The sequence below is a fragment of the Peromyscus maniculatus genome, chromosome 9 (assembly GCF_049852395.1).
Source record: "Peromyscus maniculatus bairdii isolate BWxNUB_F1_BW_parent chromosome 9, HU_Pman_BW_mat_3.1, whole genome shotgun sequence".
NCBI classification, from domain to species: domain Eukaryota; kingdom Metazoa; phylum Chordata; class Mammalia; order Rodentia; family Cricetidae; genus Peromyscus; species Peromyscus maniculatus.
Genome location: NC_134860.1, coordinates 109,694,019 through 109,712,454, shown reverse-complemented (window position 1 = coordinate 109,712,454; position 18,436 = coordinate 109,694,019).

The window sequence follows — 18,436 nt, the reverse complement described above, 5'->3', positions numbered from 1 at the left end:
TTCCAATGAAGATTATAACCTAACTTAAATTTGTGCTTTTTTTCTGTTTTATTTTCATTTTTTGTGTAAATATTAAATGCTCAGCTTAATGAGAGCTAATTTGTGCAAGAGGACTTGTGATCAATAATTTCCACACTTCTTTCTTTATTTTTGAAATGATTATGAATTTAAAAAATGTCCAAGTAGATTTATTTCCACAAATTTTGCTCCCTCTATTCCTCCAGAATACCATGTTATATTTCTTTAGTACAACATCAAGCCCAAGAAATCTACTTGGGTGCAATGCTAATCACCTTACTATAGGTATCATTCAGTTTTCTCCAATGTTTAACTGATACCTTATTTGCATGTTTGCACAAGTATATACATACATATTTATGTATATTTTAGGAAATTTAATACATTTTTACATTTTTGTAACCATTATTTCAATATCATAAACACTTTGAGGTATGATGTTTATACTCACAATAAACCTTTGCTTTACTCCAGCATATCCCACAGCCAGGACAGACTGTAGGTCAAAGGTTTTGTGTCTGGAAATCTTGTCTGGTCACAGGAGATGGCCAATTCAGGCTACATATGCTTTATTGCTACAAGTTTTAATTGGGGTTATCCTTACAGATTCCTGGGAGTTTCCCTTGAATCCAGTTTCTACCTGCCCCTGAACTGCTTTCCAGTATTCTCTTTCTGTCCTCTCCTCCTCCATCCCCCACCTGATCCCACATGTTCCCATACTCATCTGCCTCCAGTCCACCCACCAAATTTCCTCTATTTCTCTTTTCAGGGAGATCTGAGCATCTCCCCTTGAACCTTGAAGGACTTTCTTTCTTTCTTTCTTTCTTTCTTTCTTTCTTTCTTTCTTTCTTTCTTTCTTTCTTTCTTTCTTTCTTTCTTTCTTTCTTTTTTTCTTTTTCTTTCTTTCTTTCTTTCTTTCTTTCTTTTGTTCTTTCTTTCTTTCTTTCTCTCTTTCTTTCTTTCTTTCTTTCTTTTTAATTTTCTTGACAGAAGTTGTAGGTAATATAAACTATTACAACATATGTGAGTAACATATAATATAAAATACCAAATATACTTAATTTTCATTATACTGACCATCTTAATTGCTGTCAAATTGTTCCCAAATTGTTCCAAATTGTAAGGGAAGCTTTGTAGCATGAATCTTAAAAGTTCTTATTAATAAAATCAAACCCGAGGCCAGTTATTGGGGTGAATACTGGAAGGTCAGAGAGACAGAACAAGCCACAGCTATCTCACCTTGCCAATTCCTCAGCTGGTCCTGTTTCCTCAGGTTGGAAGCCTCTGAGTCCTCATCCAGAATGAATCTCAGCTGAACTGTGTTGCTCCATAGCCTGAAGCTTAACCAGTCAAATGCTTAACCAGCCAAAATGCTTCTAGTTTCTGGTCCTCATGCCTTATATACCTTTCTGTTTTCTACCACCACTCTCTGAGATTAAAGGCTGGCTTTCTGGGATTAAAGGTGTGTGTCACCTTGCTTGGCTGTTTCCAATGTGGCCTTGAACTCACAGAGATCCAGAGGGATTTCTATCTCTGGAATGCCAGGATTAAAGGCGTGTGCTATCACTGCCTAACTAGTGGCTTTTCTGTTCTCTGACCCCAGATAAGTTTATTAAGGTACACAATATTTTGGGGAACACAATACCACCGCAAAGCTTTTGTAATTTGCTTGTTTTGTTTTGTTTTCTAGAGTCATGAGTGTGATTATACTACCAAAGTGAGTTGCGTATAGATCCACAAATTCATTGAAGTTTGATTTTTAAAAAGGCATTAATGTGTTTTCCATTAACATGTTTTCATGCTCCCCGCCCTCCTTTTTTTGTCTAAAATTGAAAGAGTAGAAGTACACATGACCTGTTTTAGACGGCTTCCCTGTTGCTTTGATGAAACACATCTAAGAGAGAATTAGAACAGAAAGGGTTTATTGGCTTACAGGTTCACTACTGAGGGGAGAGAAGGCAGGAAATCGTGGAAGGAAGTTAGAGGCAGGAAGCAAAGCAGCAGCCATTGAGGAAAGCCACTTAGTAGTTTGCTCCCTTGACTTGCTCCATTTTCTTGCCTCTATAGGCCCAAACTACCAGCCCTGGCGTGGCCCCATCCAAAGCGGTCTGGGCCCTCTTACATTTATCGTTAGTCAGGAAAGTGGCCCACATATATGCCCACAGACATTCTTGATTAATGGTGCTTTCCAGATACTTTTATGCACAATTTTCTTTCTTTCTCTCTTTCTCTCTTTCTTTCTTTCTTTCTTTCTTTTTTTCTTTCTTTTTTTTTTTTTTTTTTTTTGGTTTTTCGAGACAGGGTTTCTCTGTGTAGCTTTGCACCTTTCCTGGAACTCGCTTTGTAGACCAGGCTGGCCTTGAACTCACAGAGATCCTCTGCCTCTGCCTCCTAAGTGCTGGGATAAAAGGCGTGTGCCACCACCGCCCAGCTATGCATAATTTTCTTACATTTACCTGTACACCACATATGTGACTGGTGCCCACAGACGCCAGAAGAGGGCATCAGGTCTCCTAGAAAAGTAGTTATCGAGGTTGTCAGCCACCATGTGGATACTAGGAATCAAACTCTAATTCCCTGCAAGAGCAGCCAGTCCTTTTAACTGATGAGTAATCCCTTCAGGTATAAAAATACTTGTATTAAAAGTTTATATATTTATATAATATATATAATATGCAAATAAGTGTAGGAAAGCAGACACATCATAAATTTTCTAATTAATTAACTAAAAATATAATCCACATTCAAAGACCTGTAATTTAAATGGAACTCTTACCACTACACTTCTAACAAGAACCATTTTAATGGTATAGATGGTTATCATAGAGTTCAGGAAAGATGCCCCAAGTTACTTTGTCAGAATCATTTTAAAACATAACACCTCAAAAATATTTAAGTTTGCATAGCAGCTTTATTCATAATTGCCCCAAACTACAAGCCTTCAAGATATACTTCAACAAATAAAAGCTAACCAAAGTGATAAGCTATAAATTGTAATGATAATGAACAAAGAGGAGAGAATCTAATCACTAGCACACTACACAAAGTAAAAGAACATATGATGTACAATTTCAACCATATGACAGTCTAGAAAAACTAACAGGCAGAGTATATGATTTTGCCAAAGATATAGGAAGTAGGGATTGTTTGAATAATTCAGAATATTTTAGGAACTAGAATAAATTTGGGTATTATCATGCTATTGACTACATGATATTATCTATGTTGATAGACCATGGGACTATGCAATTACTAGAGGAAATTAATTTATGAAAACAAAGAATAAAATTGATCAAGAAGTTTAAAAAATTCTAGTCGTCTTTGTAGCTGGAGTTTTCTCTCAGGGTCCCGCCAAGCCCAACAGTCCACTTATAAAATAAACACACAGACGCTTATATTATTTACAAACTGTATGGCTGTGGCAGGCTTCTTGCTAACTGTTCTTATATCTTAAATTAACCCATTTCTATAATTCTATACCTTTCCACATGGCTCATGGCTTACCTGCATCTTCATATGCTGCTTGTCATGGCAGTGCCTGACAGTGTCTCCCTCACTCAGCCTTTCACTTCCCAGAATTCTCCTCTCTCCTTGTCCCGCCTATCTTTTCTGCCTGGTCACTGGCCAATCAGTGTTTTATTTATACAGAACACTATCCACAGCACGTCTTTCTCAGTGTTCTATTGCTGAGAAGAGACGCCATGAGTAAGGCAAATTTGGTAAAAGAAAGAGTTTAATTGGGGGCTTGCCTAAAGTTTCAAAGGTTAGATGGTGTCAACATGGTAGGGAGCACGGTGTCAATAAGACAAGCATTGGAGCAGTATCTGAGACCTTTACCTTCTGAAATGGGGTTAGAAAGAGAACCTGGGAGTGGCTCGGGCTTCTGAAACCTCGAAACCCACCCTTAGTAGCACATTTCTTCCAAAAAAGCCACACCTCCTAACCCTAATCTTATCAAAAAGTTCTATTGTGTAGGGTTGGTTGTCTGCACATATGTAAGAGGGTGTCAGATCCCATGGAACCAGAGTTTACATACAATTTTAATCTACTATGTGGGTGCTGGGAATTGAACCCAGATCCTCTAGAAAAGCAGCCTGTGCTCTTAACCAGTCTACTCCATGATGACTAAGCATTCATCATATACGAGGCAATGGGAGCCATATGTATTCAAACCACCACAAGAGTTTAGAAGATAATTCTTTAAAAAATGTTGAAAACTTCCTATAACATTATGATTTAATTTATTTAAACAAAAATCTTAGCTAGCTACACATTTCCATTAAAGAATTTCAATACTGAGAACATTGTGTTTCTCACAAATATTTCATCTGTCTAAATTGTCACACTGATTATGGAAAAGAACATTGTCCTAATTTTGGTAACTTTAAGCTGAAATTATAATAACTAAAATATTAAAGAATCTCACCCAGAAATGTCTGTGTATCCTTCATATTCAGCTGTAATAGTGATGGCTTTATGCCCTTGAAGTTTTGAAACAAAAGTTCAAAGAGACCTTTAATGAGTTTCACTACTTGCAACTTGAAACATCTTTAAAGTTGGTGTCTCAATAGATTCTCTTTAAAGTCATTTATAATGACTATACAAATTCAAATGCTAATTTGAACCAATTTTGATGCTTTATTGATAAATTTATCTTTCTAACAGGTACAAGAAAAATATGATCACATAAGTTATATTTCACAATGGTGCTGGGTAGCAAATATATCTATCATGAGGTGCCAATTTCAGGGCATCAATAAAGAGAAATCTGTAACATTTCAGCAAATTTTCTCTGCTAAAAGTTGCAAATATGTGACAGTTACGAATTTTCTTAATCACTCCCAGTATATATGAACAGATTCAGACACAGGCCTTACAAATATTCCAATTAATGTGATCAACATTTATTTAGTTGTAACAGCAATATAATTCATCTACCTAAACCACATAATAATAATTTATAAGGTAAACATTTGATTAAATATCTCTTAGTAAGAGTTACTATTAATTACTCCCTGTAATTGTTGAAATTTATATAAGGAAAGAAAGATTGAAATAAATTCTAGGTAAGAGTTTTAAATAATTCTAATTGCAATGTAAAATATGCTTCAATATTTCCTTGGAACCTTACTCACATTGGATTAGTGAAAATTATCTTTGCTGTATTCTGTTTTATTTGCTCACAAAATGTTTTTGGAGGATAGAATATAGAGATTTATGGTCTGAAAAGAATTTATATTCATTGATAAAACAACTTTATTATTTCTAAGAGAAAAATTTTCCACAATAAGAAATAAAGTAATGCATATGTTAGTCATCACTGAACTTAGTTTATTTTTATAATATTTTTTATATTTAATCAAATTTTATTTTTTGTTTGAAAGGATTTTGAAATCAGAAACTTTTTAGAGAGAGTACATCATCATTCATTTCTCAAGAGCAGAATTTATTGATAATGAAATTATTTATAATACAATATTTACTCAGATTTGAAAATATGATATCCATATACATGAAAGATGAAATATAGCAGTCTAGTGATAATTTATTCAACCATCTGTATCTACAGCCTCCCTCATATGCATTAAAGAGTTACCCAAATATATTAGTCAAATGATTTTATTAAACATAATATGAATGGCCAATAGATAATATACAGAATAGTAGAAAAATCGTGTTACTGTCACAAAAAGGGATGTATCTTTCTGGGAAAAAATATCAATGAGTTTGTTTTTCTTTCTACTTTGAAAACAGGATTAAATGATTAGCTGTTTCTGACCCAGTCATTACCCTTGAGGTAAACTACTGATGATTAAAAAAAAAAAAAACCAGCAGATTTTAAGTGAATGTTATTTAAACTAACAGGAACAAATTCTCCAAAATCTTCATTTGCATGTTGTAAAAATAAAAGCTAAGATATTTTAGTATCTCATATGGATATTTTACTAAAACATTGTAAACAGTGTATACTATTTTTTCAAGAAATATTTTTCTCTGAATATTTTTACAATCCAAAATTTCCAGGAAAATTGTTAGCTGGAAAGCATTCCTTAGATGTTAATTAATTGTTAATTAATCAATATATATCAGATAAGTCTGTATAATTCCATAAACCACCTAAAAGTCAAGGCAATAAAAATTATTTACTTTTTGCTGGAAAAATTGACTCTTCTTTCTCCATGGACAAGTAGATTCAAAAATATGTAGGTGAATATACAAATGGCTATGTATAAAACAGTGGAACTTATAAATTGTTGAATTATAAAAGTTAAATTAGCCGGGCGGTGGTGGCGCACGCCTTTAATCCCAGCACTCAGGAGGCAGAGGCATGCGGATCTCTGTGAGTTCGAGGCCAGCCTAGACTACAGAGTGAGTTCCAGGAAAGGTGCAAAGCTACACAGAGAAACCCTGTCTCGAAAAAAAACAAAAAAAAAAAAGTTAAATTAAAAACAGATACTGGTGGATAGAGTGATAAATGCAATAAGCACAATTTGTTGCCATGACTTGGGAATTCCAGGCTGACCGTTTTTACCTATACTGGTTTGGTAAGAATGGGGTATAATAGTCTAAGCATATGGTAGTATAGCTTCTAAAGGAGATGCTTATAACCATCACAGTGTGTCAAAGAAATAATGACTTCTACGACAAAAACAAGACTTGTTTTGGCATAGAGGATACAGATTTCCTTCTCTTTCTCTGGTTTTATATAGTAAAAAACAATTGGTGTCTCCTGGGAGTATGAAATAATACAATGAAAATGCACTTTGGTGTATATAATGGGGCAGCTCAGATTGTTTTCCTGAATTTGAACATCCTTACATAAAATATCTTTTGTGGTCTAATGACCATGAAGATATACTTAAATAAATCACTGAGCCAAGACATTTATATATTGAGCTCTTCTTAATAGGATGCAGACAACTTGGAAAAACAGAAGAAGATACTGTAGTGTGAAGAAATCCATTAATGTCCTTCCTTCCTCTTTATCTATTTTCTAAGCAAATTCTCATGGAAAGAAACTAATTAATTACATTAGGAGTCATTCAAGCTGTTAGATAGAAAGTATTGTGGCACATGTTAAAATCCTTCCCTTGCATTCAGAAGCACAAATGCTACTAAAAAAATAGATTACATGAAGATCCATTACTGAAAGTAATTGAAGCAATATGTATGAGCGAATGTCTAAAATACATGTTGTTCAGAATCACAAAATATGCTTAATGATAAGATGAAGCACTGTAATATCTCAAAGCTCTGAATAGTTTTAAAAATAATGCAATATTTAATAAATATATACATATTTCTTTCTATGTGTCTGGCTCTTTTAGTATTGTTATGAATGTTAATTAACTTAATAACAATAAAGATATAATAAAATAATCCATAATATTTTTTATGGATACTACTAACTGGATTTATTTGAGTTATATTTTTTTCATTTTTTTATTAAGAAATTTTCTATTCATTTTACATACCAACCACAGATCCCCCCTCTTCCCTCTTGCTACCCCCAGCCTCCCCCACAACCCACCTTCCATCCTCACATTTTCCAAATCAAGGTCTCCCATAGGAAGTCAGCAGAGCCTGGCACACTCAGCTGAGGCAGGTCCAAGGCCCTCCCTCTTGCACCAAGGCTGTGCAAGGTGTCACACCCTAGGCACTGGGCTCCAAAAAGCCCACCTATGCACCAGGGATAGATCCCGATCTCCCTACCTGGGGTCCTCCAAACAGTTCTAGCTAAACAACTGTCTCCCATATCCAGGAGGCCTAGTCTAGTCCCATGGGGGCTCCATAGCTATTAGTCCATAGTTCATGGGTTTCCATTAGTATGGCTGGTCACCTCTGCATTTTTTCCCAGCACGATCTCCACAACCTCTGCCCACAGAATCCCTCCTCCCTCTCATTGATTGGATTACTGGAGCTCAGCCTGGCACCTGACTGTGGCTCTCTGCATCTGCCTCCATCCAGTCACTGGACAAAGGCTCTGTGATGACAGTTAGGGTATTCACTAAACCAGTCATCAGAGTAGACCAGCCCAGGCACCCTCTTGACCATTGCCAGTAGTCCAATGTGGGGTCATCCTTGTGGATTCCTGAGAGCTTCCCCAGCAACCTGCCTCATCTTATTCCCATGATGTCTTCATTTATCATGGTATCTCTTTCCTTGCTCTCCCACTCTGTCCCTTTTCCAGCTCGACCCTCCCATTTCCTTATGTTCTCATTCCATATTCTTTGCACTCCATTACACCCATTACAATAGATGTAGATCTACAATAGATGTAGATCTCATCTATTTCTCCTTCACTGGGTTATCTATGTGTCTGTCTTATAAAGATATAATAAAATAATCCATAATATTTTTAAAAGAGAAAGTGTACAGTTAGATCAGTAACAAACTGCAGAAGGATCTAGAAGGACTCTAGAAAACATTTTTTTTATTTTTGAAGAATAAATTAAATTTTACTAAAATAATAATATAATAATAATTTATAAATATGTTTGGTAACATCCTGGCTATATGACTAAAAATCTAAAGTAAGATAAGATTTCAAAATTGTTCACAGTCCTTTTGGCAACTAAGTGCCAGATTTTGTATTTGAATTGTCCCACTAGTATAAAATATACAGGATAAAGTAGAAACCAACATGAATGAAAGTTTTTAATCATGTGTCTTAATAATACCCTATATAACTTAATTTATGATGTTGAATATTGTATTATATACAAACCAAATGCAGTGTAAATATAGGAAGAATTCCTGAGTCAAAAGGGTGGTAAATTATCTTAAACCTAAAACGTGAAATTCTGTATTTAATAATTCATGTTTAGGGAAAAATATTAACCAATGAGCAAAGGCAAAATCAATAAGGAAAGACATATGTGCAGTTTTTATTAAAGATAAATCTTATTTAAATGAGGAAAATTCAATAGACACATTATTAGAGAAAATATATACAATGATGGATAATTTCTATATTGAATGATTTTATTCTGTGTATTATTTAAAATTAATATTTGTTCATACAGTTAATAATAACACTGACATCAAATAGAGTGTAATTTTTTTTTATTTTTTGAGATCAAAATATACTTTCAACACTTTCTGCTCTCCATTCCTTCCCTCCAAAACTTCCCATGCAATCCCTCTTGGTCTATTTTGAAATAACAACCTCTTTTTCTTTAATTATATGTATTCACATATTTTTATATGTATGTATATGAGTGTGTGTGTGATTTTGTATTTCTAAATATATAAATACAGCCTGGTTAATCCATATAATGTTGCTTCTATGTATATTTTCAGGGGTGTTCTCTTCCCTTGGGAAGGCTGACTTCTCACCCTCTTTGGGTCCTCTTTTTGCCCGTTGTTCTTTGTCTAGGACGGAGGACTTGGGAGCCTTTCTTGTTCACTTTAGCAGGTACATGAGTGCTGTCCTGGTTCGGACCACGTTTAGACAGCCATCATGTTCAGACCCATGGGTGTAGCATCTAATATTTCTAGAGACGAAATTTCACAGAAAACTTCCTGTTTGTCTGGCTCTTATAATTTCTGCAATGAGCACTTGTTTTAAGAATATTTTTGTTGTCATTATCTTTTTTTTTTTTTTTTTTTTTTTGGTCAAGCAATGTATCTTTCTTTTTTTTAATTTTATTTTATTTTACAATACAATTCAGTTCTACATATCAGGCACGGATTCCCTTGTTCTCCCCCTCCCACCCCTCTCCCCTGCCCCCCAGCCCACCCCCCATTCCCAGCTCCTCCAGGGCAAAGCCTCCCCCAGGACTGAGATCAACCTGGTAGACTCAGTCCAGGCAGGTCCAGTCCCCTCCACCCAGATTGAGCCAAGCGTCCCTGCATAAGTACCAGGTTTCAAACAGCTAACTCATGCAATGAGCACAGGACCCGGTCCCACTGCCTGGATGCCCCTCAAACAGATCAAGCCAATCAACTGTCTCACCCATTCAGAAGGCCTGATCCAGTTGGGGGCCCCTCAGCCATTGGTATGTACTCACTCATAGGAGGATATTAGATGTGGAACAAGGATGACTGGACTGCTACTCACATCACCAGGGAGGCTACCTGGAAAACAGGACCCCAAGAAAGACACGGGGATCGCCTAATGACAGAGAAATGGATGAGATCTACATGAACAGCCTGGACATGAGTGGGGGTAATGAAGGGCGAGGGTTGAGGGAAAGAGAGCTTGGGGGACCAGGAGATCCCAGCTGGATCAAGAACAGAGAGGGAGAACAAGGAATTGTTTGTTTTTTTGAGACAGAGTTTCTCTGTATAGCCCTGACTATCCTAGAAATCACTCTGTAAACAATCAAAAGATGACATATAAAATACATTTGTTTACTAATAAACACCATACAAGGTTTGAAAAATAAATGGCAGTTTATAAAATGTATACTTTTAATCTAAGATCAATTAAAAATTTATCAGAGTTAAATTTTAAGTCCATTATAAATCAAATAAATAAGCAGTATCACATAGTTTTGCAGAAGTAAGATGGATTGATACATTACAATAACAGATAGTGATTCTAATGAAATTAGAAAAGTAACTTGTCAGTTCAACAAGAGTGTGGTAACCATTACAATGAAAAGGGTATCCTATGATGTCAAGTGTTTAAAAAAAATAAGAGCTAGTGAGCCCAGATGCAAATTGAAGATACAATGTAATAGGAATTTTTTAGTATTGATTCACTTAAAATGGAAAATCAGGCCAGATATGTTGAATATTTTCCATATCTATGCCCTTAAGCATTGGAAGCAGATGATCTACAGTTCAAGGCAAATCTTGGCTATATAACTAGCTTATGGTCAGCCTCAGCAATTTGAGACCAACCTACAACTTGTTAAAGTGCCTAGAAGAGCACACCATGGGCATTGCAACTGCAATTTGTATATATACATATATGTATACACACACAAAATAACCCCTACACCTGAGGCTCAGGGAACATCTTAGAAGAGGAACAAAAAAGTTGTCAGATCGAGAGGACTAGGATATAGGCCATTAGATAGTATCTATTATATATATTATACAGGAAATTTACTCCCACAAAATCTCAAAAACTTGGTCTCCTAAAGAAGTTAAGTCCTGCGTAATGATGCTAGTGCGCATGTCAGTGTGGATGGGAGAAATGTCACAGGGACTTATCCTTAAGTAAAAAATAACAGGTCACTAATGACTACTTAGAGAGGGAGTATTCATTTTTCCCACAGATGAACCACCTGTTTGTTTATTCAATACCAAGTGCTCAATGTTCAACACATTTACTTATGAATAACTCCAAAGGGACTCAATCTGTTCTGTCTCTTTCTATCTCTTTTTCATCTATCTGTCTGCCTGTCTGTCTATCATCTATCTATCATCTATCTATCATCTACCTTCATCATCATCACCATCATCATTTATCATCTATCTACTATCTATACATCTATCTACCATCTCTATATCTAGGTTTATGTCATGATGAAGATTCAAAAAGAGTAAATGAATTTGAGATGGAGTTGGAAGACACAAAGGAGTTAGATGGATAAGAGCGAGGGATGCAAATGGTATGAATACAGTATGTATGTATGTAGCGGTAACGCCAGCATTACCGATACCTGTTTACCATGTCTGAGCAAAGGGCTGCGGATTAAAAAATAGAGACAAGAGACAGCGGGTCATTCGTACGACTGGATGTCGAATGCCGTTTATTGAAAGAGGGAAGAAACCTTAAATACATACAGGCTTACAGCACAAATGGAGGAACCCCCGGAGGGCAGAAGTTCGCTACCAATGGTCTACATTCCAGACCCAATGTTCTACATTCTTGCATCTAAGTTGTTAACGCCCAAAATGCAGGATACACAAACAAGGAACTTCCCTTAAGCATTCAGAAGGGTGGATACCAGCAGGGAATCTGAATAGGGAGGACATCTGAGCAAGGTCAGCAAGCAAGGCCGCAGCCACTCCCAGTCGGGGGCCAGGGCCCATGGCGCCCACATATGTAGAGAATTTTCAAAAAATTAAAATAACGAAAATAATGTATATAGTATTTTAATTATATAAAATTAGCTTAATAAAAATAGCTTAATGTAAACACACTAGTATTTGTTTGTTCAATTAGTTTTGCGAATAAAGTATAATAGGTATAGCAGTTTGAATAAGACTGGCTTTATAGGCTCATGTATTGAGTGGCATTAAAAGATTTAAATGTATGGCCTTGTTGGAGGAAGAATGTCACTGGAGGTGGGTTTTGAAGTTTCAAAAGACCATGCAAAGCCCAATGTCGCTCCCTCTTCCTGAGGCCAGTGTGTTAAGAAGTATAACTCTCAGCTACCGTGTCTGCCTGCACACAGCTATGCTTCCCTCCATGAAGGTAATGGACTAAAGCACAGACGTGAGCATTCCCCAATTAATTTCTTTTTATAAGAGTTGCTATAGTGTTTCTTCATAGCAATAGAACACTTGCTTAGACTATGTACATACAATATGTTACAGTTATCTTCATAGATACTATTTTGGGCATTATAATGACTTCCACACTCCAACCCTTATTAGTGCTTTTCTTACTCATCAGGTTAAAAGCTTACTGTAAAATATCCTGCTGGAAGTTGTAAAGTTTTGTTAATAGTACTTCATTTAATCTAGAAAATAAAGACGTATTGTGCAATATAGTTACTATTCATTAACCAAGCTTTGAAATACAAAAAAAAAAAAAAAAAAAAAAAAAACACAGTAAGTGGTTGGTTAATGAGAAGCATAAGGCAACCCGTTAAAACTTGGCATAGTATGTTGAGTATATTTTCTTTTTGGTGTTGTTGGCAATTAGTCATTGATCTTACTGTTTCATGGTATGTGACATGTCCTTGCTTTTGTGTGTAGGAAATTGTAAACCTCATTTGTCTTTCATTTATCATAATTAATTATTTATAAATTAATACTGCATCTGTTGTTTCCACATTAGACTTAGCAATTAAAATGTTTTCATATTTAAAGTAAAGCGCAATTAGGGAAACAATGATATTTGTAAAAATATACAGGTAGTATGTAATTCAAAGAAATACATTATTTTTATCAAAATAAGCTATTTAGAATTATTAATATCAGAGGATTTTGAATTTCTTTAATTACTAAATTGTGCAGTATTTGAACATTATATAGAATAGCATAAACTCAAAAAGATGTTCCTGGGAAGGGGAAGAAGGGTCAGTGGTTACGAACACTTGACTGTCTTCTAGAGGACCTGGGTTTAGTTCTCATATCAATGTGAAGCAGCTCCCAACTGCCTGTAACTGCAGTTCCCAGGGAGCTATCATTCTCTCCTGGCCACTTTGGGTACCTGTACATGTGTGGCATACAGAGACACACAAAAATGAAAATGTAATATAAACAACAGATTATCTTGAAATATTTTTCCTCTCATGTTTAACTTAAAATATTAAAAATCAAACACCAAGCCCAGGGCAGATGGTGGGAATAAGCTGAGGTAATGGAGAGGGATAAATACAATCAAAGTACTTTATGTGCCTGTCAGAGTAACGATGTAGAAAGTGTCATAGTAAAATTCACTGTTTTGTCCACATGTGCCAGAGGATTACAGCAAGTTTGAGGGCAGCCTATGCTACATAGCGAGTCCCCATGTGATTCCATACAACTCCAAAGATAAAAGTAGAAAAATCGAGAGAAATGTGAGAACATCATGTTAACCTTAAATAAAGTACTTCTCAGAATATTTTTATATGAAAGTGTTTCACTAGCATCAATTTTTCTTTTCACTTCTGCTCCAGAAAAATAAAATATTAATTCATTTCTTTTAGGAAATGTCTAGTTATGATTATTCTTCAGAAGAAAGGAATGATGTTTGTATAGGGGCTGACAAGCATCATATTCCCCTTTTCTCATCTTTATTAAAAATGATATGAGTTTTGATCACACTGCTACTTTGGTATGCTAGAGAAACACTGAGTGTGAAAAGTGTGATGAAATCCCATCACTATGAAATAGTTAATGTTACCTGTATTTCTGTGATGAGTAAGCTAGAATTTAATGATGTTAATGAAACAACAGCAGAGTAGGAATAATAAGATTTCAGAATACTTCTCCTTACTTCTTGTTTGTAACAGTTAGGAAAATGATGGTGCCTAATGAAGTGAACTTCTCTTTTTGCACAAACCAAAAAGAAAAAAAGCACAAATGTTTCAAAAAGTGCACAGGTTTCATAATGATTGTTCGTAATTTATTTTTAACTATATAAATTAATTACTTTAATTTTCATTTTTATCCTTTCTTAAAAGTAGGAATTTAGTAATTTTGTCAAATACAGGAAATATTTTAAACATCTGCATTATACAAAAATATCATTTTAAATTAAAAATTAATTTGAATTCTCTTAATTTAAATAATATATATATTAATTAGTATAAAGATATGTTATATATTAATAAATAATAATAAATTTCTTACCCAAATGATCTTTTGGGAATTGAATCATCATGGAGTAATTATTATGGTAATATAGCTCATAAAATTCATTCTGTTTTAGTGTACAACCATTGGAAAGAGGAAGATTTACGCTCAGCCTCAAATTATTAACCTAATAAAGGAGAGGACGGCACATCTGCAAGAGTGGAATTATTGGCAATGCAATCTGTTTCAAGATACTCATAATTAAATTAAATGCTAATTGATTTTCAGCAAACCCTTTTTTAAGAAAGAGAAAAGCATACTGGTCTCATAAAAATAAAACAAATCAAATCAAACTGAAATGCATTATAGAGCAAGACAATTTATGAGTGACAGATAAATTTGGAAATAAAGTCAATTTTATCAGTGAGTTTGGGATTTATTAATTGTTAAATAACTAACAAAACAGGTAAAGTATATACAATTGTCATGCCTCTTTCAGTGACAGTATCCTTTACTTTCACCTATGATCACTAAATTGTAAACTGGATGAATCCTCTGGACTACATCACCTGGAAGGAGTGTATATATGATTTGTGGATTAATATATGCATCAAAGAAACCATCAAAATGGTCTTTGAAGAATATCGGTAGTCTCTTGCTTTTCAATGTTCATAGTTTTTGATACTCAAAGTCTATGCCAATATTTTCATAATATCCATTTATCCCATATCATATTTATGGATTGAATTAGAATACATTGAAGATCATTTATCTTTTTTGTATGTCCTTGATACATTTTCTATATTTATAGATGCAAATGTACAAATTACATATGCACACTACTTGAAGAAAAATAAACATACCATCCTGAATCAGTAGTTGAAGTTACCCAAATCTGTTCTCACTTGCTGCTCCATGTACATTCACTATTGTAAATTGCAGCTGCATGAGAGAACAGCTCACACTCCCTATGGCAGTTGTTTAAACAGGAATAAAATATTTTCCTATCTCAACAAACAGCCCGAAGTGAGCCCTGTTCGGAGGAGCTCCACCACAATTGTCCATAGATTATTTTATGTGCTCTGGGTTTTCCTTACATCCTTGATGGAACTTGGGTTATTGGCACATGAAAACTGTAGCAGGGTACACTATGGAGAAAACATTTGAAGTGTCCTTGTATTGTGCACAGCACTTCCTCTCTCGGTTTCTGAAAGCTATCCCATGTTTGCTCCTACCTCTAATGCTTCTTCAAACCTGGTGAGGAAGGGCAGGTTTTGTCTCAAAGCTTCCTAGTTTCGCCGTCTCACACAGTTACTTGATTGCTGAAAATACTGCCATTATTTTGTGTACTTTGCCTTGAAACCACAGCGCTACAGGTTTTACCTGACTTTTACTGATCTATTTTGTCATCTTACCATAACTATTAGTTTTCTGATACTAAACATTAGAGCTATATAAAATTGTGGGAGCAATGCTGTACATGACTTGATGTTTATTATATTTATATTCAAGACTTTTTCACATATCAAATCATTGAGTAGGATTATGACCTGCAGCCTTATCTGAATATTCAACTCTGAGGACAATGTCAGAACTCATCTTTCATATTAATCATTTTGTTTTAACAAATTTCTGTTCTTACTGATAATGAGACTTTTTAAAAATTTTAACACTATCGGTCAGTGGTTTCTAGTCATGTATATGATTTTAAAACATCCTTTGTTTTCACACATTTGTTACTGTAATTTTTTCATGAATAAAATTTATACTTATTTCTCTTAAATGATTTGTTCAAATATTTAAGTTCAGAAATTAGTTTGTATTTCTTTTAGAACTAGGATCTTTCGGCTCTTCTTATATAGTAACTTGGGTAATGACATATATTTTTTCATCAATGTTTAAAATTCTCTTCACTACCATTTAATTTAAATTTTAAGCTTTATTCTTCAAATTTATAATGTATTTCCTATTTTTGACAATAAATTAGAGGGTTATTTGGAATTTGTAATAATTATTGAGCATTAATATGGAATGTTAAGCTTTGGTGAGTTCAATTTTATATTTTTGACTCTATACATTTATCTTCCAAAAGTCCCATTCAGCTTTTATTTGTACTTTCATGTTAGCTGTGTTGTTTAAGCAATAATTGCTTCTCATAAACTTACCAATTTAGATTGAAGAAACCAGCTTGCCTCCATCTTAGGCTTAAAAGCCATCCTATCAAAGTAGGTTCTTTTTTTTTTTATTAAGAAATTTTTTATTCATTTTACATACCAAAGATCCCACTCTTCCCTCCTCCTGTCCCCCCAGCCTCCCTCTCCTAACCCCTCCATTCCCTCCTACAAGAAGGTAAGGCTTCCCATGGGCAGGTACACTTAGTAGAGGCAAGTCCAAGCCTCTCTTTCTGCCTCAAGGGTGTGTGAGGTATCCCATCAAAGAAATGGGCTCCAAAAAGCCAGCTCATGCACCAGGGGTGGACTCTAATCCTACTTCCAGGGAAGCAGATCATGCTACACAACTGTCTCGATATGTGGAGGACCTAGCCCAGTCCCTGGGAGACTCCACAGCTATTGGTCCATAGTTCATGTGTTCCCATTAGTTTGGTTTGGTTGTCTCTTTAGGTTTTCCCATCCATGATCTTGATGCCCTTTGATCACAGAATCCCTCTTCTCTCCTTCCACTCAACTCCCGGAGCTTGGCCTGGTACCTGGCTGTGGATTTCTGCATCTGCTTCCATCATTTACTGGAGAAAGGCTCTATGATGACAGTTAGGGTCCATGGGGGAAGGGCCTATGAAGCCAGGTGCTAGTAAAGCTGGCCCCCAGGGAAAGTGTAGAGGGTGGAACCCAAGTTGTTTACAAAAAAAAATTATGATTGGAACTTCAGGTCAAGAAAGATGATGTCAGTACATGATTCCCTCATAGACAACATTGTAAATATTGTAGACTAGGCTCCTGATTGGGTAACCTTTAAGCTGTGGGAGGTTCTGTATGTCCTGTGGGAGCCCGTTCTTGGGTTCCTCGTGGCTTTACCCAGCAGGTCCACATAGAGGATGATTAGGACCACAAGCCTGAGTGCAGGTGTCTGAGATGGTCTGCACTTGGCTATGATGGGGGATGGTCTGTATGTCAAGTTGCTCTGATTGGTCAATAAATAAAACCTGATTGGCCATGGCTAGACAGGACGTATAGGCAGGACTAACAGAGAGGAGAAATAAAAGAACAAGAAGGCAGAAGGAGTTACTGCCAGCTGCCTGCCAGGACAAGCAGCATGTGAAAATGCCAGTAAGCTATGAGCTACGTGGCAAGTTATAGATTTGTGGAAATGAATTAATTTAAGCTATGGGAACAGTTAGCAAGAAGCCTGCCACGGCCATACAGATTGTAACCAATAGAAGTCTCTGTGTTTACTTGGTTGGGTCTGAGCGGCTGTGGGACTGGCAGGTGACAAAGATTTGTCCTGACTGTGGGTAAGGCAGGAACACTCTAGCTACACAATGGGGCATTTGCCCCGCCCCCACTGGGTCTTGTTTTCTTTAAAAGGAGCTTGTTGTTTTTAAATAAATGAGTTCTCTCCTGGTTTTGCTCCTTGCTGAGTCTGTTTGTCTCCTAGGGAAAAGGGAGGCTGGGGAACAGGCAAGCAGTGCACTTACCTCTCCTTAGTTCCAGGACTCCCTTCTTGGGGGACCTAAGTTTCTGTTGGGGCAGGACCCCACAAGGGTACCCACCAATCTGATTACTGGAGAAAACCAGTTCAGGTACCCTCTCCACCATTGCTAGTAGTCTAAGCTGGAGTCATTCTTGTGGATTCAGGGGAACTTCCATAGCATCCAGTTTCTCCCCATTCCCATGATGTCTCCCTCTATCATGGTATCTCTTTCGTTGTTCTCCCTCTCCATCCCTGTTCCAGCTTGGCCATCATGTTCATTCTTATTTATGATTAAACCTCTGTTTTTCAAGGACTGGGCTATGTCCCACATGTAACCTTAAATACAAATCGCTCTGTACTGCCT